The 19,694-nt window shown below is 39.0% G+C and overlaps 1 long non-coding RNA gene across 1 annotated transcript in view; it reads right to left on the bottom strand.

The window, feature by feature from the left end:
- LOC131969693 (uncharacterized) overlaps window positions 1-3,707 on the bottom strand; it is a 181,228-nt gene extending 177,521 nt beyond the window's left edge. The window contains exon 1 of the long non-coding RNA XR_009394144.1: window positions 3,603-3,707. This is a non-coding gene — a long non-coding RNA (uncharacterized LOC131969693). The remainder of the gene's footprint in view (window positions 1-3,602) is intronic.
- Window positions 3,708-19,694: the final 15,987 nt, after the last annotated feature.

Below are 19,694 nucleotides of genomic sequence, written 5' to 3'. Positions count from 1 at the left end.
AACTTGGTCTCTCACTTGGTTGCTGGATGACCAAGTAACAAAGCTAAAAATGACTTTACATTTCCTCTTTCTGCTAATTACAAACAAAGTAAATGCATGTGAGGATTTATGTCAGATGTCTGCCAAATAAATATGTTATCCCCTCAAAATAAGCCAGCAACATTAATCAGAATTTATAAATCTATATTTTAGGAAGATACAATATTTGCTAAAAGCAAAAGCTGTCAAAATAGCCTCCTAAATTATGCATCGTGGCGCTGCAGAGATGTCCTGGCCTACACATCGCACATTAAAATCATTATTAAAAAATTGGAATAATGATGCAAAATTCCCTCCAATATCATGAAACCTATTACAATTACAATATCAGTCACAATAACCGCAGTTATATATATTTTTTTCTAGAACCATGCAGCCCTGATCAAATGTTGCACATTATTACTTTAATATCTGAGTCGAGAAACGTAATGTTATGTAACAGCCCATCACAGGGCTGCGGCTTTGCCAGAGCTTTCCCCAAGTGTGGTTTGTAAATGCAAGAGTGTGAGGTGGGGCGGTGATGAAAGAGAAACACACACACACACACACACACACACACACACACACACAGCACCCAGTGGGTAAATAAAGGTTAAAAGATGCAGAAAACAGGGGAACATATGTCTCTCTGTGTGTGGTGGCTCGTGATAAGAGAATCTGCTAAATGCCCTATAGACATATGCAAGAGGAGAGGAGAGGAGAGGAGAGGAGAGGAGAGGAGAGGAGAGGAGAGGAGAGGGGAGGAGAGGAGAAGAGAGGAGAGGAGAGGAGAGGAGAGGAGAGGAGAGGAGAGGAGAGGAGAGGAGAGGAGAGATGGGAGGAAGCGTGAGTGAAGGAGAGAGAGCTGCCTTGGAGATAATGGAGAAGAGAACGATGAGATGCAGAGAAAGAGAGGTAGAGAGAGGAAGAAGCGTTAATGAATAATCCATCAGCCAAAATGAAAGGTAGAGCAGCACTTGGATTCTCTTCAGAAGAAGCAAAACATGTTGTTGGATTTGTGCAAACGGCTGCAAAAGCAAACATCAAAGGACAGAAAAGGCAAAAGTCTCATCATCCCTGTGTCACACTGTTCACACAGCCTGATTGAACATGACTCTAATTCTTAGCACAACAACCCCTCAGGGACAAATGATGCTGCTGTAGAATTATTATATCATTCCTTTCATTTTCCTAAACATGCAGGATCTCGGTTGTGCTGCTGCTGCATCTGTATCCTGCAACCTTTTTTCCTTCAGAGATAGATGGAGGGAGGGGAGTTGCATGGCCTCATCGACAGGGAGATGGATGGAGGAAGGGCTGGGCGGAAGGCTGGTGCAGGGAAAAACAAGGGAAGCCCTAGAAAACTGCGGAGACAGAGAGAGGGAAAGGAAAAGCCCAGGGAAGCCCCGCTGCAGCGAGGAGGATCCCCACTTCTCTGGTTTCTCTGCAGCCTGCATGCTGCAGCCTGGCTTTCAGGACCACCTCCCTCATTAAAACTATCCTGCCAGACTTCACACTGAATGCATACACTGTTCTTATTCAGAATCAGGTGCTGTGCAACCGTCCCTGTGCCCTGCAGAGCTGCCTGAAGCACTCAAAGCTGAAATCATTATTATGTATATAAAAAACATCTTGATATCAATTATATGTCTATAATGACACAGGGTGCAATATATTACATGCAGGCATGTAAATGCATGTTAGCATGTTTTATTTCATTCATTTATTGTGCACAGTAATTACTTTATATTGCAGTATCCGGTTGGGACGCACGGTTACGCAACATTAATGAACAATGTCTGCACCGCCCAAGTGGCTCGGTGAGTGAAAATGCTGAAATAAAACATTGAGATGGGTGGATAATAGAGGAGGAGGAGGAGGTGGAGGAGGAGAAGAAGGAGGTGATCCCGGCGTTATGAATTGAAGGAGAAACATACAACCAGCCCAGCCCGACCAGAGGGACCCTGCCCGGACAGACCACTAACTCTGCTGCGTCAAGGTTAACACAAAGAGACAGGAGGAAACCGGAAAATAAGACAGATGCTTTTCAAGATAAAAGCTTAAAGGGTGTACATTTAAAAACACTAGTATAAACTACAATAATGTAGTTTAGCTTTTGAAAGGCATGCAGATGAATGATCTGCAACTACAATGTAAAATATGAGTGCAAACATTTGTACAAAGCTGGTCTATTAGAGCTCATGCTCATGCTTATTTTCCATACTGACTCATCTGCCCATACATATTACATATTGCAATACAATGTGAGAACATGGTGTAAGTTCCGGTTAGGGGTGGGTCTGTTTAACCAATTATTAGTATTGAGGGAAGCATTGAACGTAATAAGACAGGTGAAATTCTGAAGTAACTTTGATTTTGATGAAATACTATGGAACTCTGATATTGATGAAATTCTGAAATTGCTATTTTTTATTTTTTGTTGTTTTGATGTACTTTCTTGTACCTAACTATGACGACCCACAAAAATGAATAAAATCAAATTCTAAAAAGAGAACATGGTGTAAGTTCAGGAAGCCCAAGACAAAGACATTCAGTTTGTTGTCATGTATCATAAAGAAAAGAAACAAATGCTCACATCTTGGAAGCCAGTCGATTATTTGACTAATCGTTCCAGCATCAAAGCCTATAACCTGCTGCGCATTATCTCTCATCTGTTCAACAGCATGGTTTTATTTTGAAAGTTCAGCCAGAAGTTGTATGTGTCTCTTCGCTGACTTGACTCCGCAGCCAAGAGGCGCAGTATCATCAGACAGATTACTACAACCTCAGCTCCAAAAGATTCCACATTCAGCTCAGATTTCATATTCTCACCAGATTATGTCTTCTTATGTCTTATTCAAAGCAGAACGAGAACAGTGCAGATATGTGTGAGATGAAGTGTTTCTCTGCATCAGTGAGGGCAGCTCCAACACAATGTTAAGAGTTGGTGTTGTTGATCTTTGCGCTTCAACCAAACCTACACACTCCCAGCGCACCCAGGCTGCACGGGCTCCCCGTGGGGCCACGCGGGGCAGTAACGCTCATTAGACTGGGAAACACTTTGGATGAAAGCGGCGGGCAGAAAGGCTCACTGCGGTCTGTCCGCATCTCACACAATCCCTGCAACATCCTTAGTATTTCACTCACGCTCCCACAAAACTTCAGGGGAATATAGGACACAGAGAGGCTTCAGGCGCTCAGTATGTCGAGAATGTTTTGTAAAGAAAAAAATCAGAATTAAAAAAAAAAAAATCAAAATCACTCAAAATATTATAGCGATTGCCTTTCAAAGCGGATATTCGTATGGCACTCTTTATAGAAAACATACATCGGCGACATGTAGTTATTTATTTGCAGCATTTAACGCACCAACAGCACTTCCAGGGGACCGGACTCTGTCAATAGTCTAGTTTTTGGCAGCACGAAGCAGCTCCACATGGTCGGACGCGGCCAGATCCAGCAGCCGGGGATGCCCGCATGGGGCTAGGCACGCACCCAACGTCAAGTGCGCACAGCAAACACGTGCAAAATGCGCCCACAGTGTCCACAAACAGAGCAGAAGTGTGAAGGGAAATGTCTCTTACCTTGTGTTCTAGTGCGAGCCACCCGAAGCGATAAGCATAGTATCTGGTGTTAGTATGAAAGAGTGGAGAGGACTGCGCTCTGCCGCTCCGTCCCCGCTGCTCTCTCGCTCTCTCACTCTCTCGCCCCGACACACTCAATAAAGTGCACGCACACACACGCACTCGCGCTCCCCCTCCCCGCGGCCACTCATCACACACATCACACACAGCGCGCAGCCGGGCGGGGTGCACATGAGCGCGGTCTGTCCTCGGGGGCGCGGATGGATATGGAGAGGGGATATACAGTATGCGCCCGGCAGAGAGGAGAGGAGAGGAGAGGAGAGGAGAGGAGAGGAGAGGAGAGGAGAGCAGAAGAGAAGAGAAGAGAAGAGAAGAGAAGAGAACAGAAGAGAAGAGGAAGGAGGGAGAGCTGAAGGACATAAGTCAGTAGACAAAAAAATGAAATGGAAAAGGATAAAGAGGGGAGTGAAGAAAAGGAACAGAAAGGAACGTAAAATGATTAAGATGAGGAAGAGGGAAGGAGGGAATCAATGAGTCAATCAAATACATTTTTTATAAAAATACAAAAATTAATGAGACAATCAGGGAGAAAAACAACAAGGGACAGGGACAAAGGAGAAGGAAAGGGGACAGCAGAGGACACCAGGGCTGTGTGGGGGAGCTCAATGTCTTATCAAAGTCCAGAATATAGGTTTTACCTTCAACTTTGTGTCATTTTTGCCAGTAAATCTGACTGGAGCAGCACATTAATGGAACAGAAGTCATTTTACTGAGGAAATATCGCCACCTGTCAGTCACTCAGCCCTAACATTGTCATTGGGGGGTTGTTCTACTACTATACTACTACTACTTCTACTACTATACTACTACTACTACTATACTACTACTACTACTTCCACTACTTCTACTACTATACTACTACTCCTACTACATCTACTACTACTTCCACTACTTCTACTACTATACTACTACTCCTACTACAACTACCACTATACTACTATACTACTACTCCTACTACATCTACTACTACTACCACTATACTACTACTACTATACTACTACTGCTACTACTACTACTACTACTACTACTTCCACTACTTCTATTACTATACTACTACTCCTACTACATCTACTACTACTACCACTATAATACTACTACTACTACTACTACCACTATACTACTACTACTACTACTACTACTTCCACTACATCTACTACTACTACTACTACTACCACTATACTACTACTACTACTATACTACTACTTCCACTACTTCTACTACTATACTACATCTATTACTACTACTACTACTACTACCACTATACTACTACTACCACTATACTACTACTTATATACTACTAGTATACTACTACTACTACTTCTACTACTACTGCCACTATACTACTACTACTACCACCACTATACTACTATTACTACTACTACCACTATACTACTACTTATATACTACTAGTATACTACTACTACTACTTCTACTACTACTGCCACTATACTACTACTACTACTACTACCACCACTATACTACTACTACTACTACCACTATACTACTACTACTACTACTACCACTATACTACTACTATTACTATACTAGTACTACTACTACTACTATATTACTACTACTACTACTACTACTGCTTCTATTACTTCTACTACTATACTACTACAACTACTACTACCACTACTACTACTACTTCTATTACTTCTACTACTATACTACTACTACTACCACTATACTACTACTACTATTACACTACTACTATGCTACTACTACTACTACTACTACTACTACTATTACTACTACTACTACCACCACTAGTACTACCACTATACTACTACTATTACTACTACTACTACCACCACTAGTACTACCACTATACTACTACTATTACTACTTCTACTACTACTATTATACTACTACGACCAAAAAAAGGGTTAACATGTAAATGTTCTTCCGTTGGCATGATATATAACTGAAAGGCTTGAAGGCCACATTTACTAGGCAGAAGCCAGACTAATTTGCAAACGTATATTAGTCTGTAAGTTCTCAGATCATTTTTGGTGTCCAAGGGGCATTATCAACAAATAAAATGCTTCTGAATTTACCAACAGCAACACATCTTCTGATATAGTGCTAAGTGAGGCAGCAGTTTAATTAGTTTAATTAGTTTAATTAGTTTAATTCAATTAATCGAGGCTCCAAAATCACAATGTAAAGATGTGAATTTGTTTCACAACCAGAAATGTTAAATTCATGTATGTGTGACAACAGTCTGACACACGCATGTTGGGGCAGAGGTTGTCCTATCAGACCTGCTGATGTGCCTGTCTGACTGTCTGGAAATCAGTTTGAATGGGAAAGAAACTCATGTGCCAGAGCAAATACAGCTGAGCTTGGCAGATTTGTTTCAGACTGACTTGGCATTGTTGGGGATCCTTAATTTGCAGTAAGAGCAGCCCAGATTATGGGATGAATTCAAATGGAGCAAAACTGTCAGCTAAAGATTCATGCTGTGAACTCCACACAGGATTACTACTGCTGTTTACACCAAGTACCTGCCCTTTCTATGTTATGTAACTTAAAAACAGTGACATCAGACACTTTCTGTTTCTTTTTAGGTGGCAGGAGTGAGAATGAGTCATCCTCAACATTTGTTGTGTTATTGTTTCAGAATGACGAGGACAATCAAGAACAATTAGACACATTTATTTTTTCTCAGCAACTGTCATATTTCAACCTAAATGATTTTCAGAGTTTTAAGCGTTCAGTTAACTCAAATGGTTTGAAAAATAGTGCATGTAACTGCAGTCAATGCAGAAAAAGATCTCCCTGGGGGACCATGCCCTCAGACAGCACTAGGTCTGGGCTGACCCTCAAATGTTTTAGCACCTGACCTGGACGTTATCACACTATTATATGGGGTATGGCAGGTAGAGGCCTGATCTGCCTTCTAGTAGGTTCTTATCAGCTCATTCAGTAGCTGCTCGCTGCTTTGTTACATTTTACTCTCAGTTTCATTAAGTTTAGGCTACAAAACGACTTAATGCAAAATAATCATAAAGTTTGACCACAACTTCCTCTTGAGTCCTCCAGCGCAGATGTTTACCTGCATGGGGGTGAAGAGATGAAAGGCATGGCAATGATGAGTGAGGAGGCAGACACCGGTGTGCTTCTGGGCAACTTTTGATTTAAAAAGCTTCCGAATGGGAGTTCAGATAAAATCTAAATTGTGTACGTACTGCAGTGACGAAAGTCTTTCCACCGAAGCACAACGAGTCTGAAGTACCATCTTCGGGCAAAGCAAAGATGCTGATACCGAAAAGGGATCGAGTTGTAGCGGTTTGACAAGAAACCTGTGGACATGGAGAAGATCAAGAGCCACATGTTAGCTCAGAGCTAATCTGACAATTTTCTTTGGTATTTTTGATTTGTCAACCTTACACAGGACCCACACTACCCATGCATGGACCCTACTAACAACCAGAACTTAAGCAACCTTTTCCAAAGTCGACCCATTAAACACAAAACACACACAGAAGAATTTGCAATTCAACACAGTGTATTATACAATTCAGTGCCCCAAAATACAACCCATAATTCACACAGCCAAAACACCAAAAATATTCTCTTTCTTTCAACCAAAATTAGTCCTCTTCAGGTACCCAATAAATAAACAAAATAGTCAGTTTTTGAAAATAAAAGTTGGTCAAACAAAACCCAAACTAAGTGGCGCCTCCGGCGTCTAATAAACCAGCTTTGACCGCCGCGTGGAAGCCAGGAGTTTTGGAGCCAGTGAATAAATCCAAAGTTGAGAAGCGAACACTACACAATACAACACGGACTGGAAACCCGCTGCCAGGGATTGGCAAGCTAACGGCGCAGACACTGGACGAACTAGCCCTCTTCCTCCTCAGTAGCTGCGGGCCGCCCTTTTGAATTCCCCATACCGGCATTTTTGTGATTGGCTGAACAGAGGGCGTGCTTGAGTCCGGGGCGTTCCCGGAAGTATGACAGCATCGCTATAGAGTCATGTTTGTCAAACTACACTGGGGGACTGCTGGATCGGTCAAAACAACAACAACTAAGCTAACTGATGCAATTGCTAAATGGTCCGCAAAGGCCATGAACATAGTTAAATACAAAAGGCTTCAAGACGTCATCCAGATCATCATCCTACAAAACACCTTCGAGGGGTATTGAAAACAATTTTTTTATTGGTTTATTTAAAACAGGGACCATGTACAAGGTTCATTAATTACGTGGAGTAAAAAGATGGCGCGCGCACATGCTTGCACACACACAATCAATTAAAAATATCAAAGATAGACATACAGTATGCAGAGAGTACAGAATAATGATTAGTGCAGACAAGACTGATTACTTAAAGTCCATTTTTTCACTTCACTTGAGAAAGTATGGAAATCTGTAACACTTTTTAGATTACTTGGGAGAGTGCTCCATGCTTTAGTAGCTCTAAAAGAGAAAGCTGATTGCGCAAATGCAGTGCTCCGATTTGGGAGGCTACAATCTCCCCTAGTGATGATCTGGTGGCTCTGCCTATTTGTTTAGAGCAGGGTTGGACAAATTTTTTCAGAGGTGGTGGAGCAGCATTGTGAATTATTTTATGTATTAGGCGCATGCCAGAATATAGTATGAGGTTTTCGAGGCTAAGCATGTTATACTTGCCCAGTATAGCACAGTGGTGGTACTGAATTGATCTTTTGTCTCGTATTATTGTAACAAGAATCCATGAACTTTATGAAACCAACCAATGAAAACGGCAATATAAGTGAAGCAGCTGGCACAAGCTACATTCATTGCACTCAAGGAGGCCACTGGACATCAGTTAGCAACCATAACTGCCTCAGCATAACAGCACATCTAATCGATGATAATTGGCAGCTGGACTCGTTTCTTGACGTTGCTTAAAGAGTGGAGGATAACAGACATTGTTTCAATACCATACTTGCACTGTTTAATCTCCCACCAAAATACAAGTTAATAGTAGCATTTTAAACGTATAATAAATTATGATTAATCATAGCCTATTTATGTGATTAACTTGATTTTTAAAAATGTTTTATTAATTGACAACACTATTAAAAACACGACACACCGTAGTTAAAATAGAGATGGAAAGGAAAGGAAAAAGGAAAGGAGATTAAAGGAATGAGATGGGGGAGAAGATGAGAGGGATTCAATTAAAGGAGAGGAGAGGAGAGGAGAGGAGAGGAGAGGAGAGGAGAGGAGAGGAGAGGAGAGCTCAAAAAAGAGATATAAAATAGGGAAGATGGGGGAAAGCAGAGAGGAGAGAGGTTTGAAAGGGGATTGGCAAAATTAAAGGATACCTGAAGAAATGAATGTAAATAGAAACAAAGAGAGAAATGAAAGGAAAAAGAAAAAGAGAGGAGAGAGATGAAGGACATGAGGGATGACATCAAGAAGAGATAGAAAACATGGAGATTGAGTGAAGTCAGAGAGATAAATTGAAGAGAAAGAAGCAGAATATAAAGCGAAGGAGAGGAAACCAGCAAACACGAAAAGCAAATTGAAAATTGATTAACCACGACTGCAACAGGATGCTGTGCAGCCAGCACGGCTCACTTCCTCCACAATCTTCTCCCCAGTTTTCTAATATTAGACATCACATTATACATTATCATACCTGACACTAATATCTAAATTTGGATATTAGCAGGCTCCACTATTTGACGCTTCCTCAGTTAACCTGATAACTGAAGTGTGGGTGTATTTGCAGGAGAGAGGAGAGGAGGGCTGAGAGGGAGAGCCGAGAACGAGGCATTTATCAGAGTATCGAGCAGAGCCAATTACTTAGCCGCTGTGCCACGTTTCAGGCTATGCTGGGGCCTGCTGACCAAGCAGGCTGGAAATACAGTCAGTCAATCAGTCTGTCTCCATGTAGACACGCTGCGTAAATCCACCTCCACAGTTCATCAAGTGGAGTTTGAGTGTACAGTGTACGCCACCTCCACCTCCTTCAGCAACCACAGGAATGACTTCTGTACTTAAGTCAATTTCTAAGGTGGGTGTACTTTACTTCACTCAAAAAAAGCAAACTGGGTGTCTGTTACCTTATGCTTAGTCTAACATGTAGCTTCTACTAAATAAAATTATGTTTTGTGGTTGAACAGTTTTAAAACATGTAGTTTTAGCATAAAATGCAACACTTTAAAATTTACTAGAATACTTTAGGTTAAAACAACCTAATTAAATTGCTGAATATAATACTCTTTAAAAATTATTTATTTCCTGAATAATTACTATTATGTTCATTTTCATATGATAAAGGTAATCTTTTAGGCTAAACCACTTCAACCTAACTTTGTTTTGTTGGCTCAGCACAATTAATTCATGTACTTCACTATTTTAAAAAGTAGTTGTAACTACCCTATTCAATAAAGTTACATGTTTAAATGGCCCAAGAAAATTACGTTAGTATGTTACAATTACCCTGACAAATCTAGTTGGACTGACCCCTGGTAATTAAGTAACAGTAACGCAAATACATCATGTTGACCCAACATATTTACATTTTGTTCACTCAACAAAACTGTTTCTCGCTAAATTAAAGCATTTTATTTAAGTGGAAATTATTTCCATAATTTTATTTCATTCTGGGAACAAGTTATTTTTTTGAGTGTTGAGTATTTCCATTTTATGTAACCTTATACTTTAACCCTCAGGAGTCCACAAAAGCGCCGGAGCACGACTTCTTCATGACGTCACACGTAAAAACAAAGCAGCATGGAGCCCTGCTGACAGCTGAAACTAAAGTTTTGGCTTTTCCACAAGTTTCCATGTCCAATTTAATGCATTAACCCTTTTTTAGCAAAGGTTAAAAAAACACCTCAAAGTGTAGTAACATGATTTTACTTTTTTTGCAGAGATTTTTCTAATTTAGCTTTGTGCTTTTTTTTTAATTTATCATTTCTTTGTGTTTTTATCTGTGTTTTTTGTATTTTTTGTGTGTTTTTTTTTTTGCATTTTTATTATGTTTTGGTGTGTTTTGAGTGTGTTTTTATGTGTTTTTTTGTAATTTTGTGTGTGTTTTTGGTTAGTTTTTCATGTTTTATGTGTGTTTTTTGTGTTCAAAATGTTGATCCAGTAAGTCAAAATGAAAAAAATAATCAGGTCATATAGGTGAGGTTGTCTTAAAAAAACAATGATACCAACACGTCATGGTAAAGATTTTTAAGTGGTTTGTATACAGGTAGAATGAAAAGAAGTCAAAAACCGACCAAATAGCCTCAAAATCCAAACGGTTAGGTAATGTGAATGCTTAGACTTCTAAGGATTAAGTACAGGTTGATGCTGATACTCCACTTGATTTGAATGCAAGCCCGCTGAATTTCAGAAGTGTCCTTCAAAAAGGCATTTGCCATAAGTGGCTAAATGAGACGACAGTGTTGTCGGGACATTAAACCCCAAAGTCGCCTGTGACCACGCTGGGGTCTATACATGTCTCCTCTCCTCCTCTGCCTTGATATGATTTCATGATAAACATGTTATTTATAGAGAACTCTCTCACCGCTGCCTCATTTACATAATGTGCACAGCAGCATGCCGAGACTCATGTGATACATCACGTCATTTATCTGCATGGAAGCAGTGGAGTCACTGCTGCAGGCAAACACTGTTCTAACTGCATGTGTGGAAATGCACCTACTGTGTGTATGTGAAGCAGATCTTATTTGGAGATATGCACTAATTATCTGACCCAAAAGCCAAAGGCCAAAGACTCTTCTGTGTGTAATTCTGTGTGTGTGTGTGTGTGTGTGTGTGTGTGTGTGTTAGTGTGTGTGTTTGTGTGTGTGTGTGTGTGTGTGTGTGTGTGTGTGTATGTTTGGCAGTGAGATATATAGAGCACTGCATAGGTCATTCTGGGGTCATATAGCCAATATGTTCCCTCTGCTCTTGCAGGAGGGCATTTACTGACAGATTTTTTCCTCTCTCTGATAATTTACGAGGCGGAGAAAAAGAACAGTGTGTTTTCACATGCATCTAGTAATAATACTGATTTCAACAGGGACAGATATACAATTTATGCATGTCATACAACAATAAACGTACCATTAGATTAGATTAAAGCTGCAGGAGAGCAACGCAATAACAGCTGACTGTACACTTTCCACTGCTGGAACTTAACAAAATGTAATACAGTGTGATGTGTTTCACTGTTTTGTGCATTCAGGACAATTTCCTGGAACATGTTAAAGGTAATGTGCCTTAAATTTTAGCCTGACATGGTTCTTAATTGTTCAGTTTATGGGAAGCTCCAGGTTCGACTTATTGTCAGGCGTCATATGATTTCTTATGAAACTTTCCAATTTGTTTGTTGTCAGCCCCTTTATTGGCTATTTATCAGAGTAAGCTCCACCTTCTAGCAGGTACAGCAGGTTGTTATCAGACCATTGAATGAGCTGCTATATTAACAGCATTACAGCATTAAATTAGAAAATTTCCTCTGGGGAAATTCTGAAAGGGCTACAGGGGCTACTGCCGGTGTGTGTACACTATGATGAAATTAATACTAGAAATGTTATGATACTATATTATATACAAGGAGCACACCTACAACAAGCATTCCCTTTCAAATATTTATTTATACAGCAACCTATGCCCTTTCAACTTCAAAATGTGTGTGTGTGTGTGTGTGTGTGTGTGTGTGTGTGTGTGTGTGTGTGTGTGTCTGGTTCTCTCTTTCTGTGAGAGATGGATGAAATGATCAAAGGATCAAAATTTCTGGCCTCCAACAGAAAGCATTTTTGGCAAAACCATAACACCTATCATTGATCGGACTTCACTTTGAGCGTCCTGAGTCCTTCCTGAACAGCTAGATATGTTTTTTTGTGAAGAAAAATAAAGAAATAGCTTTGTAAGAGCGATCTGAAAAACTGTTAAATATGCTTTTCTACAGAAATCTTCCTGCGTTTTTAATATGGGAGTCAATGGGGCTGTTGGTGCGTGTTGGTGGCGCATCTGTGCGTCCTACGCCCAAACTATAACTCTGACAGCTTTACCAGAGGATTGTGAGTGAGAAGACAATTATTCCTACGTTTCTATGTCTAAATTATTTCTGTAGAGTGGAATTTGCGGCCTGGAGCGCATTTTTCAAATTAATTTTTTGACAGTTTTTTCTCTCCCTCTACACTGAGCGATGATGTCACACACTCTGACACGAACCATGCCATACACACCCATTATAATCTCAGAATTTCTCCAAAAATGATCATGGTCATTGAACAGGGATTGATAAAGAACTATATGACCTATCAAAACGTGGATTAATACACCCATACACAAGACTTGTGTCTATTGTTTAAAGTTTAAATGGAGTCCCTAGGTGAAATTATGCCGGAGAAGTAGACATTTTGAAATCTCCAATTATTGTTCTTTTTTGCTCATTTTTTTCGGCCGTCCCATTCACTTCAATGCAAAATTTTGCGTAGTTTTGTATTCCATAGAGAAAAGTAATAGCACACCGATCCCGATCAAACCGCACGTTTTGATATATAATTTGTAGCGGGACGAAATTGTGTCTAGAAAAGGAAGAAGAAAAAATCCACAGTATAACAATATTGGCCCTAATAAACCAGACACACAACTAGAATACAGCAGGCTGAAACACACATGCTGATATACACACATACTGTCACATTTGTGCATATTCAAAATGTGTTTTGCTGCTGTTGTTTCTGGTTTGTCTTACTGCTTTTATGGTATTCCTGTTTATGTTTTTGTATTGATGCTGTTGTCTGCCAGCTCCCTGCCTGCTGCTCGTGTTTTGTGTTTTATGTTTTATGTAATGCTTGTTCTGATTGTTTGTATGTCTTGATGGGTGCTGCTATCTTTTTAATGAGCTATTTATGTTTCTTTTTAGCCCCTATCCTGCCTTACACTGCCTTTTACCAGGCTGCCATAGTAAATACAATTTTAATGACTTGCCTGGTTAAATAATCATTTAAAAAAAAAAAACAATACTCATCCTTACAAGCCACTGCTACCATAAAAATGTGTGCATACACATTGACAGTACAGTGACGAGGACAAAATAAACAAAGAGACAGAGAGAACATTCACACACAAAAACACACCTACGAGAAATCCCAAAATAACAAACTTCAGCACACAATGAGAAGACCTGACACACTCAGACAGAGGCTGACACACACTTGGTGTTCGGGGAGCAGAGGGGAGAGCAGGTGAGATGCGATGGTACCTGAGGTGGAGCGTGGCAGCATGTTTCCTTCAGGCCTCGGGGCTGGAAACAAAAAAGAAAAGAAACAACAACATGAAGTCCAATCTGTCACTTGTTGAGAAATGCATTGAGGAAACCTTTAAAATTAGATTATCTGACTCCAACACAAAATCCTCTCCTATTTCTCCGCACCGATCGTTTGATGGGGAATGATGAGCAGGAGACGTCTGAGTTCTCAGTTTAACTTCATTTTATTACAATACGTCAAGAAATGTGCAGTTTACAGAGTCTCTGGGTTCAAACTACACGTCCCTGACATCACATTAGGCTGGTCAGATCATGAAGGCTGAACCAGTTTAATTTCCCTTGAACCCTTTTTTATAACCGAACAGAGGATTAATAAAAAATGTAGGTAGATCTCTTCCAGAAGTCATGTCATGTCACCAAGCAGAGAAGACAGTTATCTTTCTGCTCAGCACATCATGTCCATGACCTGACCTGTTAACAAAACTTTCAAAATACAAACTCCTGCCTTGATAGGACTTGCAGAGATATTACTGGAGACACATATTTTGCAGCAAAACAATAAATATATATATTTTTTTGTCATTATAGAATCTTACTCTAAGTAGGGCAGAGATAGTTTAAGCAGATGGAGTAAATGTATTTAGTTTAACAGCCTTCTCTGCCTTCTCTGTGGCGGCCCCAAAGCTGTGGAACATATACCTCTCCAGGTCAGAGCTGCACAGTCTGTGGAGCACTTTAAAACATTATTAAAAACCTATTTATTCTCCTTGGCGTTCAGTCCCAGCTAGGCAAGAATCCTTGGCTTTCTTTTACTTTTTTACCCTTTTATTTGTCTTTTTTTATCTCTAACTCTGTTTTGGATTGAGCTTTTATTACTATTTTATTTTTATTGTTTTACTGTTTTTAGTATTTTATTGTTTTTATTGTTTTTATTTATACCTATTTGTGTATGATTTATTCTATTTTAATAACTGTACAGCACTTTGGTCAACTGAGGTTGTTTTTAAATGTGCTCTGTAAATAAACTTTGACTTGACTTGACTTGACTACCAATAGTTTAACAACAATATTAGCACATGAGCATTATAGCAAAGCAGCTTGCATGATTAATCTATAAATGCAATCTATAAAGGTTACACACACAGATAGTGAATTACGCACGCATAGATAGTGACCTACGTCAATCAATTCCACTTTATTAAAGAAGAAAAGAAAGAAGAAAAACTCACTCTTTTATCTGAAGACGAAAACTTCCCAGCCTCAGTGTTCATGGACAAAATGTAAAAAACAGTGTTTTTGCTGATATATACATTTACTGTGTTTCTTTGTTACTGAAAAGGAATTAACCCATTTATCATTTTACGGTCTTTTACTTTCATGGTTTAGCAGTTTTTCACCGTAAAATCTACAGACATTTTTTACAGTCTAAGTGCACTCCATTTACCATTCCATTTCTCCCTCTGCAGTGAAATGAGGAACTATATAACTTGATACAACTTACATATGCAACTCTTTGCTGCAGACTGTGTTGAAGCCTTATTTATTTGAGTCATCTACTTTCTAAACACTTGGATAGTGACCTACGTCTATCAGATAGTGACCCCCACCCACAGAGACAGACAACAGAGACAGAATAACAGATCATTCCAACACACTCGCTGACTTCACAATGAGCCTGTGTCAGCTCATCAGGAGCTTCAGTGTAAGGCATCACACACTTTATTAAAGAAGAAAAGAAAGAAGAAAAACTCTATTATCTGAAGACAAAAACTTCCCAGCCTCTGTGTTCATGGACAAAATGTCTGAGAAGCAATCAGGTTACAGAGCAAATGATAAATTATACGTTTTTAATTCAAGTTTGTACATAAAACAATACTACCCAAACAACATACTACCCAAACAACATGTTTTACAATCAACCATGCACTTTCCTACAGCATGTAAAATATACTGCACCTGTCTGTGTGTATATTAAGTAAATTACTTTCAGCTGCTAGTCTCATTTTTTGAATAAGACACTAATTACTGTGAAAATGACACTGAATCTGTGAGCTGAATTATTCCATGCTTGGTTGGTGTTAATGAGGAGGTTTAATCAGTACGACCATAATGTTCTCATTCTGTGAATAACTGCGCTGTCTGTCTTTATCCGAATGTCTGTATTTATTGTGGTTATTACTTTAATGGTGCCACCAGCCAGCATTAGCAGGGTGCTCGTGTTGGGCTGCACTACATCACAGCAAATTGTTAAGATATTATGTTTGGTTATTGGTGCAGGTGTGTTAAAAGATTTAAACTTCACAGAGCATCAGCTAGTGTGCAGCTACACCCTGAAGACATGTAGAGAACATCCTCTCTTTCATCTTATAAGTGCAGTTTTAACACCGTTTTAATGTGCTGCTTGTAGCATTTTAAACAGCAATGCATCATATCATATTCACTGTGAGAAAATAGAAAATATGATCTCCCAGAAACCCTCTGATTCCTGCTCTCTCCCTCTGTTTATTGTCTCTCTTTCTCCACTGGGGTAAAGATCACCAAAACTTTTAGCTCAGATTTTTTCTCATCTTAAATAAGTGGTAAATGTGCTGCACTTGTATATCGCTTTTCTATCACATCAGAGAGCCTTTATTAGCCATCAACCCGTCCAAAACGTATAAAAAACACACACATATGACAGAGCCGGACAGGACAGGAAGACAGTGGCGGTTCTACACAGGGGCCAACCAGGCGGCAATCTCCGTCCCTGAGCATGGAGGCCACCAGGAAGTGCATAAAGCCTGCAATTCACCGAAAATTCCAGTAGGGGGTGCTAAGTTTGGCTGCAAAAGAAATCTGCCCATTCATTTCAGTGCTAAATTTGAAAACTTCTCACTTGATTTATTACCTCTCTCAATTGCTAGTAAAAAATCTTCTTCAAAACAATTTGATGTCAATAGTTCTAATAATGGCCCCATTTAGAAGAAAATAGAAGATAAAGAATCGTATGATTTGGGGCTTTACTAGCTTTGATTGACAGGTCACTGACAAGACGAGCCGTCACCAGGAGAGAAGCAGAGCAATGCGTATCCATGGAAACGTGTCAATAAAGTTATATATGACGTTATATAGATAGAAAAGAGGACGTTTACCGATTTGGTCTCATAACTTTGACCTTTTCACTGTATTTTCACTTAATGACAGTTTATTTGAACGTTTTGTTCAGTAAAAATGTCTTGTTCAGTGTTTGGTTGGACTAACAGACACTCCAAGGAGTCGCTGCTCAGTTTTCTGAGGTAAGAAAGATACTTTTTTTTTTTTTTTTTTTTGTGCTAGCCAAAACTAACATCCCAATTAATGCTCCAATTAATGCTAACATGAATTAGCAGCGGCTTCTCTCAGTCGGGTTGCCGGTGTAGAGAGGCGTGTAGTTAGTGTCGTCAGATCCCTCTCACTCTGCCACAGTCCAATTATGGTCTGCTCCGCGTATCGGAAACAAGATGGCGACGCAAGATGGCGAAGAGTATAACGCTGAACTCGAGGCTTCCAATGGGCAGTCCACAAACCAATGGGTGACGTCACGGTGACTACGTCCATTATTTATATACAGTCTATCGGGCCAACAGGGGCCACTGCCCCCCACGGTAAAATTGGTCTAGAACCGCCACTGCAGGAAGACAGGGATGAAGAGAAAGAAATACAGCACAATGTGAGGAGAGGAAAGGAGGGGAAAAAACTATGAAAAAAACCTCAGCAACATAAGAATAATACACGTTACAAACATGAACAGACTTATGACATGCCACAGGGGAGGGGGGCATTATTATCCAAAGACCTTGAGTCAGGGCTGTTGGGAGGGAGGCCAGATAAGATTGGTATTGGCTGTAGGCGAAAAATTGCAGTATTTTTCTGCTACTCAATCTTGTCGAAAATGTCCATACTGGTCTCCGGAGTGATCCTGTCTCTTTTCCAGGGCCGTCAGTCACTCCTTGATCTCTAGTCTTCTAGTCACAGCAACCACTGGTAGGGTGATTTTTCCTCAGGTCTTCTTGCAAGGCCCTTGTACTGTTTTTGGAATGTATTCTTCCATTTGCGACAATGTTTAATTGTGGTTACTCAATAAATTTGGTCTGGCATTTCAAATGTTATATTTTTTTTCTATTCAAAACATATGTATTTGGGGCTTTTTAGTTAAAGCTACTTAAAACATTTTTTGAAACTGATTACATAAAATGTGTCAAGGTAAACTAACTTGCAGTTTTGCTTTTAAATTAAGTAATGTTTTTAATTATAAAGGAGTTTTTGTGCATTGTTAATTTAACTTAAAACAGTTAAGTACATATTAAGTGAATAATTTACAGACAACTTACATTTTTTATGTTAAAGGTAATAAAAATATTTAATGAAGCCACACTTAATTCTGTTCTTACTGTGAAAACAAAATACCAAGTAAAAAGTACTTAAACAAGAATGTTTGTGTAACTTAAAAAATGTAGTTAGTGCCACTTAAAATAATTTAGTTAAAGCTACTTAATTTAAAATGTCAATATAACACACAAAGTTGAGTAAGTGAAACTAGAAAATTTCGATGTAATCAGTTTCACCAATTTTTTTGAGTTATATTAACTTGTCGGGTTTTACAGTGTACATAGTATGCACTCAGCACAAACTTTGTACTTATCAATGTGTGTATTTTAGGAGACGATGAGGAAAAACTGCCACTCCTCCTGGGGAAGAGTCACAGAGCTCCTTCTTTGCTGGGAGGGTTAGATTGTATGTATGATCAATTGATTGTAATTCAATGATTGTAAATATTGCTTTCTTTTATTGTTATTAGTTTTTCTTTTCTTAATTCCTTTAAAATGAATAATAGAATTATAATAATTTATTGCAAATATTGCTTTCCTTACTGGTATCTTTTTTTTCTGACGCTTGCTTTGGCAATATGTACAGTGTTATGTCATGCCAATAAAGCCAATTGAATTGAATTGACTTAACATCTGCACAGTCAGAACTAGAGTAAAAATGTTGCTTCTGTGTTCTGTGACAGAATGACCATGAAAGGACACATTCCCGTTATAATTTTAGAAACATCCAATGTACCAAAATAGCTGGTGCTGAACACGACTATATAAGATCCCTCTGTCCTGTAATCTTCATTCATTGTGCTGCATTTGAGAAATGAATCGGAGCTTGTGTGCATTAAATGTGCTTTGAATGCATCAATCACATCAAAAACGCATCACACCGGAGCACTCAAAGTGTTTTCAACACTGCAGATGATCATTCACACACACATTTGGTTGCCTTATGTGGTGCGACATGCCACCATCAGTAATCCATGACACAGCATCAGAAGCTGCTGCACTGCAAAAAAGGTGTGTCTGAAAACAAGATAAAAACACTAAATCTGAGGGAAATTATATTGCTGCATGGACAGATAATTTCACTTGACAAGATTTCTTAAATTAAGATTGTTACATCTAGAAATAAGCATGTTGTATGCTTAAAATAAGAAATGAATTCTTAAAACAAGATAAATTAAAGCTGCAAGCAGCGATGAACTGGCCCGAGCAGAACAATATGAATGAACATAATTTTATTATGACAAGTGGTTGCACTAAATTCTTTTTTCTGAATGAAGATATTTTTATAATGTTGACTGGACTTATACATTTTAAGGAAATTTTAATAAATTATATTATTTAATTCTTTCTCAATTATTTTTAGTTCATTTTACTCAAATGCTCTTAGTAAATCCAATTAAACCCACTTTAAATGAACTTAAATAAATTGTGTATGTTTTTTAAATATATTGTACTCTTTCAAAATGTTTAAATTGTACCTTTTTT

Source organism: Centropristis striata, chromosome 4 (assembly GCF_030273125.1).
Source record: "Centropristis striata isolate RG_2023a ecotype Rhode Island chromosome 4, C.striata_1.0, whole genome shotgun sequence".
Classification (NCBI taxonomy): domain Eukaryota; kingdom Metazoa; phylum Chordata; class Actinopteri; order Perciformes; family Serranidae; genus Centropristis; species Centropristis striata.
The sequence above is the reverse complement of the archived record's forward strand: the minus strand, read 5'-3'. Positions and strand labels throughout refer to the sequence as shown.